Consider the following 20,553-nt stretch of genomic DNA (forward strand, 5'->3'; position numbering starts at 1 on the left):
CCACTTTAATCTTGTTAGTGGTCTGTAAATGAGAACCTCTCTCAGCAATCAGATGTTCACAAATAAGCCCATTTCCCACGGACCGGTGGTGTCGAGAAGGCTGGAGCTGTCTTGCTAAGGAGGATTGACTTTGGAGCAGGGTTTTACCAAACGTACCACAGCGCCTCTTCCTTTGGGAGCATGGGGTTCGGCAGTCTGGGGGTGGCTGTGTCACTGCTCACCACTCCTACCATCCTCTTGGACCGCCATTTCCTTCCGTGGCTCTCTCCCCCATGTCTGCGGTCACCTCGAGGGCGGGGAGATGGGACACTTGAGAGAACCCAGAAGCATGGGGTGGATAGAAACCAGGTCCCTGCAGGTGGCTGAAGCCTCCACCCTTTCTTTGGGGGTGGAGCCTATGCTCCACGTTCACCGGTGGCTTTGAGTTGAGTGATTATGTTTACGCCTTAATGTCCTGCTTCTCTCTCAGTCCCAAACCGGTGCTCTTGGCCCTCTGATGCCCTGCTCGCTTCTGCTGGGCCCTTCCCTTGGGGGCCCTGTGTATATTCACATCCCAGCTGTATTCCTTCTGGCTGGGTGACCTCACGGGCCATGAACTTGCCCCTCAAGTGTCTTTGAAAAGTGCCTGCTTCTGTATACTAGCTTAGCACTCACATGCGGCCCACGGCATCATCTGGTTCCTAATTTTGGCTGACCAGAAGCGTCACCGGGGGAACTTTCCAAAAATAGATTCCATGACCTTATCTCAGTTCTGCTGAACTTGAATCAAAGACTGAATATGGGGATGTGCACGTTTTTAGAAAAACTTTCCAAGGGAACCCTACAGTCAGCCAGGTTGGGGAACTCGTAACTGGGGTCACCGTCTTTAGAATCTCCTTGTTCAAGCCCAGCTGTGGGTACGGCTGAAGGGCGATGCCGGGAAGAGCCTCGCGCTCTGACCAACTGCTGGAAGGACCTAAATATCTTGCCTGCCCAGTGAACAGATGGCAAAGTTGGCAGGCTATTCTGAAGGCCTCGAACCCTGACCTGACTTCTAGTCCGGGTCGAGGGAGGGGGCATATGACCTCCACCTCCCAAAGCTGCTTCAGACCTGCCCGACGCTTCGGCTGAAACCCTGCACCCCGCACCCATGTGAACATCTATCTTTATTATCCAAGAATTATGTGAAAATATACTTGTTAAAAATACCAGTGCCCGCGAGTATAGAGAAGTGAACGGCTCCCTCCACATGGCAAATCGTGTCCCTCTGGAGACGGCCGACTGTGTTGTCTTCAAGGGTCAGTATTTTTGAAATACCGCCACATAAAGAAACACGCCTATTTGCATAAATGGGGGAACGTTTGTAGAGTTGGACAGTTGAGGGGGTACGCAGGTTTTCAGACTTGAGGGATAATGACCAACGTCCACTCTGCGGCCGCCTGCACTTAGACCCTCCGAGGCAGTGGATGAGGAGGCCTGTCCCCCTCACGGGAACCCACGCTGGATCTGGCCAACTGTAAAATAAAATCTGCACCGATGTGAGGTAGGGGAGAAGGCCTCAGACAGAACTCCGTCACTGCGAGTCAGAGCGCAGGTACAGCCTTCCCTGTGGCCGTGGGAAGGGCCGCCACCTGACCGCAAGGTGGCCGTGACGTGGAGCACGGTATGGGCTGTGGTCAAGAGCCGGGGACCTCAGCACAGGATGCGTGCCAGGGATCGTTCATTCCATCTCCTTTCTTTCAATTTGAACCTTATTCCCAACATTCAGTTCTGAGCCTGGTAACCTCTCTGCTGCTGAGATGAGTTGTGTCCGAATGCAAGAGAAAAACAACCCTGTTCGAGAAAATTCTCAGGATTAGCAGTTCTGTTTTGGAGACTGCCAAACCCGATGATTTTAGTGTTGGCATCTCACTATCAGTGGTACCTTTTCCTGACAGTCATTGTAATATTGAGCCAATTGCTTCTTGTGGACAGAGGGATAGAATTAGATGTCTAAAGTATCACTGACTTCATTTCCCATGCGGAAGCTCTTAGGGTCTAGATACGGCCGATTCTCCGCTGGTCTTGCCAGTCTCGGTGTGATGGGCAGCGAAGGACGGACTGGCTTGGAGCCCAGCAGTGCTCCAGCAGATGTGAGAACACACATCTCACGGTGGAGTTGTGAAGATGAACAAAATACGAGAAGCAGGCTCCTGACTGAGTCTCACGAGACACAGCGAGGAAACTTAGGCAGTTTTCCACCCCTAGTTACAGATGCGGGGGGACAGGGTGTCTCCCGCTAGGTCACGTCGCCGATCAATGACAACACGGGGACAAGAACACAGGACTTCTGCCTTCTGGCGACAAGCGTTTCCCCATCAAGCTACGTGCACTCAGAAATGCGGTTCCACGTGCGAAAACCCACCGGGACCAGCCAGCATTTTCCTCATCTCTGTCCTGAAGCTCAGCGTCTACCTGCAAAGCACTCTTGCAATTTCAGGACAAAATAATATTCTAGCATAATCATATTTATATTAAAAGCTTAATGGCTATCATTAAAGCAAACTAATAATCCAAGTTCTAGTAATTATATTACAATTAACTAAACATCCTAATCAAAACCAATTAATGCCGGGGAAGACCTCTGTCAGGTGAGGAAGACGTATCACTCTGGCTTAAAAGCATCACCTCGGACCCGGAGGCCCACTCGGGATGGGTGTCTGGGCCCCGATGGAGCTGTGGACCAGATAATGCCACGCTGCTCCTCCTCTTAAACTTTGCCTTTAAAACCCGGGTCAGAATTTTCATTTTAGTTCGAAAGGCTCTTCAATGCTTCCCTGGGGAAGTAACTCTTGGCGTTAGCCAAGTCGTACGCTAGATGTCACTGTGTTGCAACAAAATTTGGATTTTGAATGCCTTTTTCTGTGGCTGTAAATAAGGTGTCCTTTAGGAAGAAGAAGAAAAAAAAAAGTGACCTGTCTTTCGAAAGGACTCGTCTCTCTCTCCGTGGTCTCTTACATGGTCATCTGGACCAAGCGTCAGGTTTATTGATCACCCGTGGAGATTTATTTCAAATGAACACACACACAAAACGTGTGCCTGTTTGACAGCAGCAACTTTAGTGGTGATGTTCTAATGTCCACGTTTCCCCCGTGGCTTTGTGCCAGTTTAGACGGAAGTCTGTGGGGGAGTGATTCCAAGCTCCTGTCTCAGCCCTAAGCGGGTCTCCGGACTCCACTGTCCTTACTGCAGACTCATTACCCCCAGTGTCCTGCTCTCTCACCTCCTGAGCCTCTGGAACAACAATGGCAGGGCCATAAAACCAGCTTCATGATGTAAAACGTCTGGGTGAGTTTTGCCTCTTCTGCCCCCCAGTCGTTAAATCCAGTGAGTTGCCAAGACGCGACTTCCTTCTCTAGCATCCTAACAAGACCCTCTCCTTGCCTCAGTTCAGAAACGCCACGTTTTTAAGACTGTGCATTCTTGTCACATGCATGTCCCAACCAGTGTCTCAAATTCAAGTTGTTCTGTTCATTTAAGGAAACAGAGACGATCAAACAACAACACCCTGGATGATCCAAGCTTAGCTGACCTCTCCACGGGCGATGGCGGCAGGTCCAGGCTCCCAGCACATGGGACCTGGTCAGCCCGATGGCAGCCCTGTCCTTAGCTCATGACGAGTGTCCTGCTTGCCTTTGAGCACTTCCTCGGTTTTACGCCCCTAAGCCTTTGTAGGCACTGCTGTCCCTGCCCAGAAAGTCTTTAGTTCTTTCTCGGGCTGACCGGTCTGTTGTGCAAAACTCAGTCCCTTCATCTGTTCATTCTTCACCAGGCCCCCCCGGCCCCCCTTAATTTTTCCATTCCACATTCTCATGATTTCTTTGTAGTTCTGTCTTCCCTTTAGCTCATGCATGTGTTGTAGGAGAGAATGATGTCTCTTCCTCTTTGTCATCTTGACAATGCTCCATATATGGTAGGGAAGTGAACGTATAAATGACATCGTTATGTAACATATCATACTTCCCTCTAATTGCGAATTTGTTAATTAAAATTTAGCAGAATGTGAAGTAGAGACTTCAGTGGAGGCACTAACAGATGGACAGATGTCATATTCTAGAATGAAGTGCAAGATCCTGAGGCTGGATTTCAGAAAGAAGAGAAAACCAGTCCTCATGACGCATCCATCTGATGGTCTCAAGAGTCTGGAAGAAGCTGGAGGGGGGTGGGTAAGATTTGTCCAGAGTCCGTTTCAATGTGCCACGAGGAATTAAGGGAAATCACTGGGAAGCCTGGAAATCTGTGGCTTGTATTTTGGCTGACACACTACAGTAGCATCCGGCTCCCTCTTGAACGACTCTGGGGCAGGGGAGCAGCTGTGAAAGCCGAGTGAAGAGGACGTTGACCCTTTGGGCGAAGGATGTGTGATTATCCTCACAGGCCAGGCATGGGCTGTGAACAAGACAACAGATGTGTTAGACTCACTGCCGTCCCGGAAAGCCCCATCGCGGGGACCAGAAGACTTGCCCCAAGGGTACCTTGATGCCTAGGTGCCCAGGAAGGAAATCAAGCGGCCGTCAGGCACAGCACATTAACTGTTAAGCTGCCGTCCCTCGGCTTCTCACCACACCGGCTCTGTGACACCGGCGTTGGGCTGCAAACCTACTCCTTTGCCAGGCAGGGCTCCTGAGCCCTTCTGCGCAGGTGCGGCGGCTGCGGGCTGACAGCAGGGCTGGAGGGGCGAGGGGCCCCATCCTCTCTCTCGCACAACCGTTCATGGCCACGGCTTACCAGCAATGCCGCCTGTCCCTGCAGTGCCTGTTGAGCAGGGCTTTATTTCAGTTTCTGGTCCTGCGCACATTTCTAGAACCAGCCCCAGCACTCTCTCCTCAAGCAATCCTCCTCCTTCAGAGGTCTGAGTCCCAGTCTGCCTGGGGTCCCGCCTTCAAGCTCCCGGACCATCGGCACCAGGACCAAGCTCCTGGACCGTCAGCAGCAGCCTCGCCCCGGGGTGGGGCTCCAGCTCTGGGAGGGTCCCCCTCCAGGCCTCCGGAGTTGTTCTCATCACCTGACCCCTTCCCTCTGTCGCCCGGACCCGGGGCTGGTAACCCCCACACCGGCTGCAGCTCTGGGACTCCGACGTCCTGGCTCGCGTCTAAGTCGTCTGATGCCTGCCTGGCCCATTCCCTAGATGCGTTCTCTCTTAAAGTAACAGTGAGTTTCCGCTTTCCTGTCTGGAAGCTGATTCCTAAAAGAAAGGCGGCATGTCCGACATCCAGGGGACTGCCGGTAAGGAGTCTCCGAGGCAAGGAGAGGTTGTGGAGGGCAGAGGGTCAGCTTTATACACCTGCTGTGCCAGAGTGAATGTGAGGAGTAGGACCCTTCATGGCCCCCTTCCACGCCCAAACTGCCCGGCCCTGAAGGCCAGGTATCAGCGGGGGCAGCATGAGCCGGCAGGTGAAGGCCCTGAGAAGGGCTAAGGAACCCACCACGGCTCAGGGCTAGCCGGGGAGGATGCCGGAAGTTTGCCCACTCTCCGGGGTGGTTACTACACGGGACTGGACCCAGCCATGAGCTAATTGCTGTATTGTTTTCGTGATATCAAGTAACCCGATTTTTTTTTTTTTTTTACTTAAAAGTGACCCCCAGAATGTCATGAAGACGGCCTTAAATTTCACGTGGGAACAAATGGAAGAACCAGCCCACCGAGCAGTTTTCGGGCAACGTGGGACACACACACGGCAGGCTCTGTGACGACAGGGGGAAGTGTAGACAGGGGGTAGGTGCCACCGTGGGTAAGTTGCCTAGTGCGGGCGAGCCTGTGGTTTGACAGGAGCCCCAAAGGGCGCCGGGCTCCGGCTGCCGGCAGGAAGGCGAGCAGAGGCACTTCTTTTTTTTTGTCTTAGCCTAATTACACTATCCTGCTCAGGCCCAGGGCCCCGAGGCCCATGCTCTTAGAGATCAGCGGACCTGCAGGGAGAATTGCCACTCTCCTGGCCTTCCACACTGGAGGGCCTGACACGCCCCAGGTCACAGACGGGGTACGCTTACCATTTATTCCTAGCAGGTGGCAGATCTGACCCCTGCCAGGTCACTGATACTCAGTCGCTAAGCGATTAGAAGGTCGCAGAGGTTTGCGGGAAGAAGAGAGGAGGGCTACGGGATTCTAGGTGGGGAGGCCTGGAGGTGGGGCTCGGAAAAATGTGAAAAAAAAAAAAAAAGATGAAAGATAGCAAGCTTGCTTTGAGGCTGTGCAAGGAAGGCAGGGGAACTGGGGGCGAAGGAAGTGCCCCCCTCCCCCCCGCCGGGAACGGGGAGGGCAGTGGGGGGGGGGGTGGCCCGGGGCAGGGACCTGGAGGCAGGGTGGGGGCGGAGGGCAGGGACTCAGGTGGCAGGGGTGGAGGGCGGGGCCCGGGAGGCAGGGGTGGGGCTGCGGGCAGGGACCTGGGCGGTGGGGGAGGGGCGGAGGACCAGCGGGGTGGGGGCGGCCGGGCCGGGACCTGGGTGGCAGGGGTGGGGGTGGAGGGCAGGGACCTGGGTCGCGGTGGCCGGTTGGGGTGGGGGTGGGGGGTAGCGGGGGCGGCCCGGGGCCGTCGGGCCGGGGCTGCGGTGCCGGCAGCGCCCCGGGACTGGACGGGTCCCCCGGCGCAGGGTCGCGGCCCCTCCCCTGCACCCCTCTCCCCCTCGCCCTCCCCAGCTGTTTTTCCGCCCGGCTCTCTGAAAGCCTTATTGATGGCCCAACGGGCGCGCCTCAGCCCACGGTTTCCCCGGCCCCCGGAGCAGCCCGCGCTTCCTCTGACGTGGCCTCTGTCTTCTGCCCTCCCCGGAGCCCCGGGCCTTTCACGTTTCAAACGCTCGACAGCTGGCCGCGCCGCCGCTTCCGCCCCAAGAAGGGCTCTTGGCACCGCACCACGGCCCGGCCGGCGCCGCGCTCTCTTCTCTCCAGCTGTGACAGAGGCTTTTTCTAGAGACTCGGAGAAGCTGCTGTCCAGCTGCGGCCTCGCCCCGTCCCGGGCTCTGCATGTTAATCAGCGGCCGCTCACTGCCCCGTTTGTGGGGCTCCGGCAGGTGCGCCCCCAGCCGGTCCCTTGCGCCCGCTCGGGCAGGTGAGCCCGGGCCTGACGTCACCGCAGGTGTGCCCCGCGGCGGGGGGGGGGGGGGGGGGGGGGGAGGTCATCCCAGCCCGCCCGGGGTGGGGGGGGGGGCAGGTGCTCCGGTCCCAGGGCACCCTGAGCGACAGGGCCTCTGCATTCCCGGACCCAGAGACACAAACCGCCGCACGCACTTCGTGGAGGGAGGGGGCGGGGACACAGGGGCCCTGCAGGGCCCGGGGTGGGGGTGGCGGGCATCCCGATTCGGTGCACAGCTGATGACTTTGGGAGCAGCCCAGCTGCTGCCCTGCCCCCACTGAGTGCTTTTGTTCACTCTGGTCTCGGTTTTGGAAAACTTTCTGTGTCGTGTACCGTGATTGTCCCTGACTTTTGAACCTACCCGTCTTCTGCGTCCTGGGCCTTCCCAGCGCCTTGGGTTGGGCTGGCGGGGGGTCTGTCCGCGCTGTTCTGTTTCTCTTTAGTAAGAGCGGCAGCTTGTCACCATCCTTGGGTTTTCACTCAGTGCCAACTGCTCACGCCTTCCACGTGTATTCATCTCGTTTAGCCCCCTCAACATCAGGACGGGTACACATAGTCATTTTCCACACTGAACTAAGGCACGAGAGACTCGCCAGCCTTGGCCAGGCACCGGCAGGGCCACGCCCCCTCCCCACACTACCTAGCGAGTGCGACAGTCCTTCACGTGGCTGATCTTCTTCAGTCTAGAATCCATCCCCCTGAGGACTGGACCCTGGCATCCTTTATGCTTGTGGGCCTTGCAGACATGAAGGGATGAAAGGGACAGAAAGGGAACAACAGGAAATGTAATGAGCACCCACGCCACATGGAGAACCACAGTCCAAGCTTCTGTGGCCAACATCTGATGTTACCCACCCAGCCATCTAGCAAGGACAGTGTTAATTTCTCCATTTTTTTTTTTTGTGGTAAATGATATTTGGTTGTATGGACGGTAGGAAGGGAAAATGTATTAAAACTCCTATTCCTCACTTCTTGCTACTTGCATTGGTTTATTTCATGGGCTTTTTATTCTCAAAGTTGGTTTCTTCAAGGAATGATGGACATGAGCTAAATAGACTTTCCCTTTTCATCTAGAAGTATACACTCCCAGGCTGGAAGCCATAGTGGGCTTTCTTTCATTTCAACGCTGCTGTAATGCTTTGGAAACGTATGTATTCACCACCACGACTCAGTGACACAATTATTGTTATCCACGATTTACAGAGGAGGAATCAAGATAAAAGAATTAAAACCAGAGAAGGACACACACTCATTCTAGACACTGGAGGTCTCAAACTTGTAGTGTTAACTTGGCCTACAGATATGTTATACTTGCACCATATGATATCTTCTTTTATAGATTCAAATTAATTAAAAGCACTTAAAATTAGTTGATGCTTTAAAAGTCCAGATGCCCCAGTCTCTCTGACCAAATATCAGGTGATCCAGCAACACCGGGGCCCCACTTATATGTGGCAACAATCTGTTGATAACTCATTAATCCCTGACCACTAACTATATTTTAAGGTGAGCTCTCCTCTGTACGAAACTTACTCTCCAGCCTGTGTTGCTGATTCACAATATCTGTCAGGCTCCCCAAAGCATTGACTTTGCCTGAAACAGCTTCCAGAAACAACCATACCCATCAGTGGAATAGTCTATGATATGGAAACAGTTGTCTCTAAGGGGTGGTAACAAGGCCTCACTCAGTCAAAATCTGTGGCCCATGTCTCTCGAGCTCTGTATTCTGACGTCGATTTCAAAGATCAGTCAGGATATTCCAGGGATGCAAGGATGGTTGAACATCAAAAATCAAGTAATTGTTAGAAAACCACATGATCACTTCCATAGAGACAGAAAAATAACTAGAGAAAATTCAGCTCTCTTTCATAGGAAAACATCTTCAGGAGTTGAACTGGTGGTCTCAGCCATTGCAATATGAAAAGAAAAAAGAAAAGAGATGAAAGTTACTAAGATTTAAGTAACAGTGCACACTTTGACAGCACATAGACCAAAGTTGAAGCAACACAGAGAAGATTAGCATGGCCCGTGTGCAAGGATGATATGCAAATTCGCGAAGTATTCCATATTTAAAAAAAAAAAACTTTAGAGATAAAATTGCTCTTAATTTTTTTAAATGTTTATTTATTTTTGAGAGATAGAGAGAGACAGGGTGCGAGTAGGGGAGTGGCGGAGAGAGAGAAAGACACAGAATCTGAAGCAGGCTCCAGGATCTGAGCTGTCAGCACAGAGCCCGACACGCAGGGCTCGAACTCCCAAACCGTGAGATCATGACCGGAGCTGTAGTCCGATGCTTAACCGGCTGAGCCATCTGGGTGCCTCAAATTGCTCTTACGTACAAATATAATATGTTTTTCATAGAAAATCCTACGTAATCTATAAACCATTAGTACTAATGAGCAGCCCCATATATTCAATTTATTTATTCTGCAAATATATATCCAGTGTAAGAATGGCTATTCTAGGTGTAGCAGATACAACAGTGAATAATACAGAAAGTCCTGCCCTTGTGGAGCAAATCTATTTAGAAATATTTACAATATGTCTCATGATGACAAATATTCTAGAGCACAACAAAGCATAATCAATTCTTCTAAAAGTATGTGGTGGTTGGGGAGGGTCTCAGTATTAAGATGACAGCTGTGTAAATCCCTAAAGGAAGTGAGAGATCTCTAGCTGGGGGAGATCACTGCAGGCTGGGGGGAACAATGAGCACGAATGTTCTGAGTGAGAATTGTGCCGGTGTGCTGCTAAGTGCAAGGAAGTCAGTGGAGCAGCATGAGCCAATGGAAGAACGATGCCAGATGAGCCTGGAGAAGTAACCTAGGGCCAGATAACATAATGTAGCTCTTTGAAAGATTTGGCTTTTACTCGGAGTGAGAGAGAGCTCCTGGAAGGGTTGGGGGAGAGTGTGGTCCTACAGGATCATCCCGTCGTCTTCGCCAAAATGGAGGGAAGTGAGTGCAGAAGCGGGACATCAGTTAGGGGGTTACTGCAATAATCGGGGAGAGAAATGTCTGTGGCTTCGCGAGCTAATACTGGAGGTGTGAGACATGAATAACTCCTGGCTTTATTCTAAAGGAAGAACTGCCTTTGTGATAGAGTCAGTGTGGTACCTGAGTTTTTAATTTATAGACTGGAAGAATGGAGTTCCCACTAAGCAAGATGCTGAAGACTGTAGAAAGGGGGAGGTTCGGAGGAGGTGGGGAATCGAGAACTTGGTCTTGCACATATTTGTTTCGAGGCATTGGAGTGGTCAGTCTGGGGCCAGGCATCTGCCGTGGTGACAAAAACAAATCTCAGCGGTATAAATCACAAGTGTATTTCCCATGGATGCCATGCCCGTCGTAGATTGGACAATTCTCCAGGACAACTGCTTTTCATGCAATGACTTAGGGACATGGCTCAGCCCTTCCTACTCACAGCCTTCACGCTCACTGCCAAAGGCAACCGCGAGATTAGAAAAGTGGGCAGTGTCTTTCTACCGTCTCACCTTGTGGCTGTGCAGTGGGTGCAGGGGTGTGTTGCCCAGAATTTCCCGTGGGATCTGAAGCCCTCATTATCCCTGCTGTTGGAGAGTTGGGTCCCGATGGAACCTCTTATGAGACTCCCTATGGACTGTCTCCTATAAAGAGAGTCATCTAGCCCAAGGAAATGCCCTTTCCCCGAAGCAGCCCGCTTCCAGCGACAGTTGACATGGGGGAACAGAGGCGGCTCTTGACTCAACTTGGAACAAGTCTGATGGTCAATCCCAGCTTCAGAAACCCTCAATGGGATTAGCTAAGGCTGTAGTAATTACATTGCATTGAACTTTTCCCAATTCTCCTTCCCTCAACCCCTTACGGATGAGACCCTGAAGGCCTGGCCCCAAGAACCTCTCGCACCAAATCTCTGTGATTCAGCTTCTCAGGAAAACATAGGACGTGTAACAGATTTCTTATTTTCTCGATGAGTAGTCACATTCTCCCACCTCAAAGTGTCATGCGGTAGCTATACTTGTGAGCATAGCATAAGGTACAAACTGGTCAAAATAACTATTGTGTATACCTGAAACTAATAGAACATTGTTTGTCAACTATACTCAAGTAAAAAAAAAAATAATTAAATAAAATTACAAAGATTCTTTAAAACAATTTTTTTTTCAATGTTTATTTATTTTTGAGAGACAAAGAGAGACAGAACATGAGTAGGGAAGGGGCAGAGAGAGAGGGAGACACAGAATTCAAAACAGGCTCCAGGCTCCGAGCTGTCGGCACAGAGCCCCGATGTGGGGCCCGAGCCCCGTGAACCGTGAGATCATGACCTGGGCTGCAGTCGGACGCCCAACCGACTGAGCCACCCAGGCGCCCCTACAAAGACTCTTTTAAAAAGGTGTTATGAGAAATACGATGTGTGTGTGCCCGGAAGAGAGACACCATTGGTGAGTACTCACAGTGTCCATCACATACATTCCTTTCTGACTTCTCTAAGAAGAGGTATTAAGTGAATGAGTGGATATATGAAGGTAGACTTTGGGGCTTATATCTGGACTGGAGATCGTACTCTTGGGTGATTAAGATTAATACCAGATGACATCTTCTAATGATTAGGACAGATAGAGGTGTGAGGACTGAGCTCTGGGCACGTGAACATTTTGACATCAAGGAGATGAGGAAGAACTGGGAAAGGAGACAGAGAAATTGGCGATATGCCCGTCCTCTGCCTTAGCTGCTCCTCAAAAATTCTCACACAGTACACAAGGACATATGTTCCCAGATGGACATTGAACCTTTTCTTTGTTACTATGGAATAATGGAAACAACCCAAATATCCATCAACACAAGAAAGGACAAATAGGCTGTGGCAAAACCATAAAATAGTATAGACCATAGCAGTTAGAGTGGCTGGAATCGAGTTGCATGCATTAATAAGAATAAATCTCAAAAACATAATGTTGAGCGAAAACAGCAGGCTTCATGTTCATGCATGTAATATGAAACCACGTATATGAAGTTTAAAAACATTGCAAACAATACCCTTCCTTGCTAATGGACACGACTTGTAAAGTAGCAGTATGATGGGCACACAGGCAGCTATGTGTTCTGCGTTGGGGGACAGGACAGGAGTACGTTTGCACACTGATATGTATGTTGTCCTCTGCTATTATTGTGAATGTCTAAACTGCTCGACATAAAAAGATACCGTCCCATCTTGCTGTTATAAGCCGCACAAAATATTAATGAAAGCAGGTTTGTAAAGTGTCTTTGGTAACGACAGATGTCACATCATTGAGAGCTGGGAACTTTGATTTATTTGGCCATCACTAAAGCGTCACCATAACGGTAGTAATGACAATGAAAATTATTATAACAATAGCATATCATTGTTTGTTTTAAGCTCCATTGTGACCAGATCTGTGCTAAGCTAAGCCTTTCCTAAGCATTATTCTACTCAGTGCTCATCACGACCCTAGAATAGAGACGGTTAATAACTCCTATGTTGCAGATGAGGAAGCCGATGCCCAGAGAGAAATCGTGTCTCACGGCTAAGAAGTGGCAGAACCAGAGTCTGACCCATCTTAGTTTGACCGAAATTAAATATTCAAGTGTGCAACGCTCCATCGTTCTCTCTGCCCCGAGCGAGGCTCAGAGCACTTGCTGAGTTACTGCCCATAAACGGAAGTGAACCAGGAGGGACAGGGTTGCAGATGCCAGTAAGAGCAGCGATGATCTGGTAGTACCCAGGCTGCTCTCCCCCGTCCGACGCGTTGAGCCACAGCGTGGCAATATGAGCATCATCAGATCTTCTTTCCCAGGTTCCCAGGGAGACACATCCAATCCCTGCTCTGCGTATTTCTTGGTAAGAGAGGGTGTCACAATTGTCATGCTTCCTCTTCTGGGGAAACGAATTTAATTCAATTGAACTGAATTTAAAATCACAGACAAGAAGCCTCCTCACTGCAAGCAGCTTCCTCCATTACTGCGGCCCAGGGTTTCTAGACTCCACTGGCTCAGGAGAATCACCTGGTGAACTTTAAACAATTCTGCTAGCCTCGCCACAGAGCCAGACCCTTTTGATTCAACTGGTCTGCGGTGGGATGTGGCACTGGAGGCTGCTTAATCTCCCCAGGTATTTCCGATGTGAAGAGCTATTTCTGATGTTGGGAACCTCTGTGCTTAAGTTTGGGGGTAAGCTCTCCTATGCACATCTTTGATCCTGCTGGCCAGGATGCCTTGCCTGAGGCCATTCGTCTCATTTGCCAATAGGAAAGGGACTGATCGGGAACGGATTAAGTAGTGTTTGCTTTTCAAAACCTTTCTGCGATCCATAGGAGAACTGGTCATATACTCTGTCCCCACACAGGTCTTCCCGTTATGTTAATTTCGTCTTCAGTGCATTTTGTTAAGACGTAAAGAAAGTGATAAAGCACTCTTTTTAGCAGCTTCAAACGGAAGGTGTTTGAAAATAATGGCAGTTCAGAATTTTAAGGTTCGTATTTAGTCCCATTTTAGAAATATACACAAGCCTAACTCCAGTTACCATAATGTGTGTTTTATTTATTTTTTGAATGTTTATTTATTTTTGAGAGATTGAGAGACTGTGAGCAGGGTAGGGGCACAGAGAGAGAGAGACATACACAGAATTGGAAGCAGGCTCCAGGCTCTGAGCTGTCAGCACAGAGCATGACGCGGGCCTAGAACTCACGAGCCGTGAGATCGTGACCCCAGCTGAAGTCGGACGCTCAACTGACTGAGCCACGCAGGCGCCCCAAATGTTTGTTTTATTTAAGGCAATGTCATCAAACTTCTTCTGTAAAGGGCAGATAGTAAGTATTTCATTGCTGTCGGCAGGCCCCCACATCTGTGTTGCATGTACTCAACACGAAAACCTTCCATAGAAGAGACATAAAGAGAAGGGCGTGGTCGTGTTCCAATATAAGTTTATTTAGAAAAACAAGGGTGAATCGAACTGGCTCACCACCAGCCTCTAAAGTATCAGATTGAAAGAGATAATGTCTGGTGATGGTCCAAGTCTTACGAAAGCCAAAATATAATTAAAAAGCATTTCTTAGATCATGGAGGGTTTCCGAAATTAGGGAAGAATTCTCCAATGTTGTCCTCATACTGTACTCACATATCCAAAATTCTGTAAGACCCCACTAAAAAGAAACAGTGTTTATTCCAGCACCTTCTTTTGAGCACATCCTACCTTTAGCCTAACTTAGAAATGCTCCCCTTTCTCGTCTTCTTGAAAGTTTAAAAAAAAAAAAATAGCAGAAGTAGGCTGCTAAACTCCGGAGCAGTCAAATAATTACTTGGAAAATGGAAAGGCAGTGAACCGCCAGTCATTTCATGATTTCGATTTCATGATTGCTTCATTACAGAACATACGTACATAAAACTTTCAATAGATCTGCATCATCCAAACTATAGCTTTCAGTTTCGGCCCCAACCACTGCCACTTAATGAAAGCCTGGCCTTGCTTGATTTAGGTCTTCGAACAAACCCAGGAAAGTAGTTGCTAGAACAAAGAGAATTCTCCGTGTGTTCTGAGCGTCGCTCTAAGACGTTGGAAGGAGGGGGAATTCTTTCCTCTTGCTGTTCCTTCGGCTTCTAGATGCCTGTCTGAATTTGAAGAGCATCTCAGAGCCACACAGAGCTGTTAGGAGTAGGCGAAGGTAGTCTTAGAATCCTGGTACAACTTGCCACTGTAATCCAGCAATCACTAAAATGACCACTCGCATTTGTCCCAGTAAAGGGCCACCATCGAAAGACAAAGGAGCAAAGCAGCCAGAACTACCCAGAAGCAACCGTCAGGAGGCCTCCCCCATGAAATGCAATGTTCAAGGGATGAGAAGGATTGTTCCAAAATACACTACCTTGAATTGAGGATTTGCGGGGAGCTAGCCACCAACTCGTTCAACCTACAGAAGGCAGAAGCAGATACAAACTTGAAGCTGCCACATAATGTGGTGGGACCTGTGAACAGAGCAGACCAGGCTTCTGGATGTTTCCCTGGGCAAATAAGCGGACCTTTGCACGACACTCTCAGCTGTGTGCCTTGCCCTTGGGTCCTTGTTGTCACTTCTGTTTACATCATGGCCATCTTCTTTTTCTTTTTTAAAGTTTTGTTTATTTTGAGAAAAAGAGAGAGAGCAAGTGGGCGAGGAGCAGAGAGGGAGAATCCCAAGCAGGCTCAGCACTGTCAGTGCAGAGATGGATGCGGGGTTCGAATTCATAAACTGTAAGATCGTGACCTGAGCCAAAACCAAGAGTTGGACGTTGAACCGACTGAGCCGCCCAGGCGCCCCGTCATGGCAATTTTCATTTGTGTTTTCTCTTCTGGCTGTTTTTAACAAATACAAGTTGGGGGATATTTCTCTTCAGACAAAAGTTTTCATAATGAAATCCTTTCTTCCATCTTCTGAATTCATTGAAGTGCAAAATTAAATAAAGTGAAACTGTGGTTTGATCCACGGAATAACGTACAAGCCAGAGGATCCAGAGTTGTGCAAACTTGGGTTTTGATGTCTTTTGGTCACTTTAATCTAGTTTTGTCACTTAAAAAAGTTTATAGGGGCGCCTGGGTGGCTCAGTCGGTTGGGTGGCCGACTACACCTCAGGTCATGATCTCGCGGTCTGTCAGTTCGAGCCCCGCATCCGGCTCTGTGCTGACAGCTCAGAGCCTGGAGCCTGCTTCTGATTCTGTGTCTCCCCCTCTCTCTGCTCCTTCCCGGCTTGCCCCCTCTCTCTCTCTGTCAAGAATAATAAACAGTAAAACAATTTTTAAAAAGTTTATATGACTTTTAGAAATTAATTTAATTCTTTAAGCCTTGGCTTCCTCTTCCAAAATATGGGAATGTTGGTACTTAGCTCAAGATTGTTGTGTAGCAGTCAAGCAATATGAATGATAGACTTAAACCCTGACACACAGTAGTTGCTCAGTAAATGAAGAGATAGTGACCATGATGATGATGATGATGGTGATGATGGTGACCATGGCAATGACCTATCTTTCTAAGTGGTGAAGTCATCCTGGGTAGCATAGATAAATGCACAATGATAAGAAAGGGATAGATAGGCAAAGACACAATCATTTCTGAGTCTCTTTTTCATCAAATGGTTTCAGAATGTGGTTTAGGGTGACTTTCTCGAACGACAGACACAAGCACGTTCAAAGTAAAGAAGGTAACAAAGCTCAGTGTAGGTAATTGTGCTTTGTGTGATCTCTCCCTCCCCATTCCCAAGTCACAGGTTGTCAAGAATCAAATGTCAAACCAATTTATTGAATTCTTTGGCAGCAGGAGGAAAAGGTTTGATTATCTGTGGGTTGCTTTAGTCCCAGGAAGCCAACCAGCCAGCCCCCAACCAGCGCTTATATCAGTTTTAAAGGCCAAGACTGGTTCCAGCAACAGCTCCAGAGACACGAGCCGTGCTCTGAGATATCCGCTTCCTGTGAACTGTACATTGTCCCGTCTCCACACTAGTGTTGCTGAGAACTAAGACAACCATGTTGGTGCTAAAGGAAATACTCCGCCTCATGCCAGTAGAGAGGGTTTCATAATTAGTGGTATTTTCCAAAAACAACTTTTATTCATTTATTCTTTCACTACACATTATTTTTGAGATTCTGCTATGTGCCAGATGCCATGATAGGCGTGGGGGAGGAGCTAGGGAAATAGGCAGAGATGCTCATTTCACACACTGGTCCCAGTACTTGAGGAGAAGGGATAATATCGGGAACATACTTGGCTCATAGTATCAATAGTTGACTTTTTTTTTTTCTTAAAAAATTTTTTTTTACATTTATTCATTTTTGAGAGACAAAGAGCACAAGTGGGGGAGGGGCAGAGAGAGAGAGGGAGACACAGAACCCGAAGCAGGTCCAGGCTCTGAGCCGTTAGCACAGAGCCCGATGCAGGGCTTGAACTCACGGCCTGAGATCATGACCTGACCTGAAGTCGGACGCTCAACCAACTGAGCCACCCAGGCGCCCCAATAGTTGACATTTAATAGACGATAAGTCTTATTAGTGGTAAAAAGATCCCTTGCTCTAGGAACTTTTGACTCTCTAAGCTCTATCATCTACCCACCTTGCCACAAAATGATAAGTGAGGGGAGCACCTGGGTGGCTCAGTTGGTTAAACGTCTGACTTTGGCTCAGGTCACGATCACACAGTTTGTGGGTTCGAGCCCCGCATCAGGCTGTCTGTTCTCAGCACCGAGGTTGCTTCGGATCCTCTGTCCCTCTCTTTCTCTGCCCCTCCCCTGTTCATTCTCTCTCCCTCCCTCTCTCTCTCTCCCCTCCCCCGCCAAATAAACAAACAAACAAACAGGCAAACAAACCAGCAAAAAAAGATAATACGTGAGGGAAAAAGGAGGAAGAATCTGAAAGTAAAGGGAATGATGTTCAGGTAGGACCGGGATTCAGAAAACACGCCACCGGGATCTAGATGTTAGAAGAGAATTGGCACGGGGTACACACGTTACAGCACTCCCCTTGTGTGTTTCTCCCTGGAATGAAAGCTGTTCTGAACAAGGGAGTATTTGCGCCGTTGTTGGTGAGGAGAGCAGTGGAAAGACTGGAGAGAAAGGGGAGTGACATTTCCTCTCACTAAACTTTCAGCTCAGCTCCATGGGCACACCGAGGTGCAAGGGATCCTGGTGAATGTAGTGTGTGTGTGTGTGTGTGTGTGTGGAAATTGGCTGCAAATGGAAGAATGTTTCATTTAACTAGTCTATATAGTCTTATCCAGCTTTCAAAACAGTGAAATCTTGCTTATTCATTCTATACAACAACATGTTTTCAATATTTGAGTTCTGTGGGCAATCAGGCTAAGCACCATCTTTTAAAAATAACCTTCAAAGTAACTTTTGCGTGAAGCTCTTTCTACATGTATTACACCATTAGATGTCTTCTTAGAAACCATCTGTAGAAGAGAACTGACCCATTTTATTTTGGATGGTGGCAGAGAGAGTGGAGCTCCCTGAGGACCAGGTCTTTTCCCATCCTCTGGTCTCTGTAACTAGTTAGTTCGGGCTTCTGGGCTGTGGATGTAAGAAGGAAGGCTAATTCTGGCCGCAATACGAAAGGCTGGAGGCAGCCTTCAAATTCTCCTCCCCGTCATGGTGACCAAGGAGCCATCGCATTGAGGGGGCGGGAGCACGGGATAAAAGCAACAGGAATTGTTGAATTACTTTGTGGAGGAGAATTGCCCAGGTATTCCTGACCGAGAAGTGCAAACCTTTATCACATTAACCTCTTAAGAGACAGGGGTTGTTACTACAGCATATTCTAACCTAAGCAATCGACTCTCCATGCAATATTATTTAAAATGTCAATTGCATTACTTTACATTATTAATATTGTTTTACATTTCTGTAGGGTCTTAGAGCTTGTACAAGGCTTTCCCAATCATGAGCTTGTGTAACTTGCACAACAGCATAATTGTGGGTGCAGACACTTTGGAGATGCATTGTGTAATTTTAGTCAGCATTTATGAATTAATAGCATTTTACTTGCTGAGTTAGCCTATCTTTTCTTTACGGGATGTTCATTCCTGTGCCCCTATGTTTTACCCTATCGCTGCTTTTTATGCCATCTTATGTGATTTTAGTAGGCAAGAGCTGACTCGATGACCACAGGGAAATGAAAATCCCAACCGGCGGGTAGATAAGCTGCTACTAAGTGTCCTGTGTCGTGGTTTCATCGGGTGATAGTCCTGTGTCCAGTTCAGGAGAAAGCAGGTCCCTATCCAGATTCCACTTTTTTCTTCAGTAAAATTACAGAACTAAGTTGATAACAACTAAGAATTCCCTGTATTCCAAACTATCTGGTTGGAATCAATCTTTATAACCTTGGGGGACTGAAAATCTGTTCAAATCCTGTAATCAAGTTCCTGAAATATTAATAGTTAATATACGTTCAGTATATACTATGAGCTGTTCTACACGCCATGTGCCCTATCACCTCATTCAACAAATTGATGGAGTTCTCTTATTGCTATCATTGAATACATGGGGAACTGAGGCTTGGAGAGGAGAGTACCATGTTCAAGGTCATTCAGGGAGTAAACAGTGAAACAGACAATTGGATCTAAGTGTGTTCGATTCCAGAGTCTCCGCATTTAACCCTCATACTCTGCTATAAGCAAATACCAATCAATGGCTCTTACGCAGGCCCCTGAGAAACTGATAAAATTCACAATTCTCATCAGAAGCCAAGGCACAGATATCGGTGGTCTGTCCTCACATGACTTGTCTTTGGTCCAGCTGTCCCCAAGCAGCAGGGGCCTCTGCAGCTGCTGGCCTGACTCACCACCACCCTTCTGGAGATTCAGTTGCTGAGGAAAGTGTGATCCCATGTGGACTTAGCTTATTATCCACACACAACAGGCAGTACGAACCTCGTGTGAGAGGGCTTCTAGCAAAACCCACCCAGCTTTGCCCCAGAGGGACACATTAGCTTCATTACCCTGCTCAGAAAACAAATCTGCCCTTTGCCCTGGAGAGAGACAGGAGCTTCCATGGCTGCTATGTAAATGTTTTTGGAAACATGCTCTGAGATGCATAGAGACGCCATGGACAACTGATTCCTGACAACTTAAAAGTGAAAATGTGCCCAGAAGCACAATATTTTCATCTCTGTGTCCCTCCGCTGGGCTTCCAGAAGCATCTGCATGGATCAAGCTTCCCTTCTTCTCCAGGAATGATGACACAACGTGGAACGTGAGTGCAGGTGTAAGTCCTGACTTGTCCTCCAGAAGGCTTGTCTTCCAGAGCATCTGGTCTGAGCGTAAATTGGTAGGATCCACTTGGAAAATATTTTGTAATATGAACAAAGAGTTGTAAGTGTATTGATACACACAGAGTAGAAATTCCAGGTCTAGGAATCAATCCCAAATGAATAATCCAAAAGCACTGGGAAATTTTACATAAATAGATTCTTTGTAATAGCAAAAAAAAAAAAAAAAAGCAAAATGGTGATAATCATCTAAGGAACAGAAGAATAGATAAATTAGAGTGCATTTTTGGATGAAATATTTTCTTTTTATTTAAAATGATGGTTAAGGAATTCTACTAATAAGAAAAAGGTCTATGATGCAACGTCATGGGAAAATTAAGGTTAAAACTATATACACGATATGAGTACAAATGTGGTGAAATGCCCACTCATGAGGGAGAAAGAAAAAGCAAGAAGAAAATCTACTGAAGATTTGCTAAGCGCTTATGGAATGAGACTAGCAGAAAATCGAGGGTTTGTTTTTGTTTTTGTTTTTGTTTTCACTCTTCACTATTCCCCGACAATTTTAGACACATAGATTTTTTAGATGAAAAAAAAAGTATAAGGTGAAAAAGATGTTGTAATGATGTGTTCATGTTTCAATTAAATATTAATCTCTAGACTTCATCAGAAACATTGAGCATTTTTGTTCTTCTTAATGTGAAGTCCTTTCGTTGGTTAAGTTTATTAATTAGAATCTTTTCGT

General features: G+C 48.1%; 1 long non-coding RNA gene and 1 other non-coding gene across 2 annotated transcripts; both read left to right on the top strand.

Annotated features, from left to right (window-relative positions):
• The first annotated feature begins 6,525 nt into the window (after positions 1-6,525).
• Positions 6,526-8,053, top strand: LOC125158261 (uncharacterized). The gene is made up of 2 exons (XR_007149307.1): positions 6,526-7,088; positions 7,612-8,053. It is a non-coding gene; the product is annotated as an uncharacterized LOC125158261 (long non-coding RNA).
• Positions 8,054-9,051: 998 nt separating this feature from the next.
• Positions 9,052-9,158, top strand: LOC125158354 (U6 spliceosomal RNA). The gene has a single exon (XR_007149364.1). It is a non-coding gene; the product is annotated as a U6 spliceosomal RNA (small nuclear RNA).
• The last annotated feature ends 11,395 nt before the right edge of the window (positions 9,159-20,553 follow it).

The sequence above is a fragment of the Prionailurus viverrinus genome, unplaced genomic scaffold (genome assembly GCF_022837055.1).
Source record: "Prionailurus viverrinus isolate Anna unplaced genomic scaffold, UM_Priviv_1.0 scaffold_33, whole genome shotgun sequence".
NCBI classification, from domain to species: domain Eukaryota; kingdom Metazoa; phylum Chordata; class Mammalia; order Carnivora; family Felidae; genus Prionailurus; species Prionailurus viverrinus.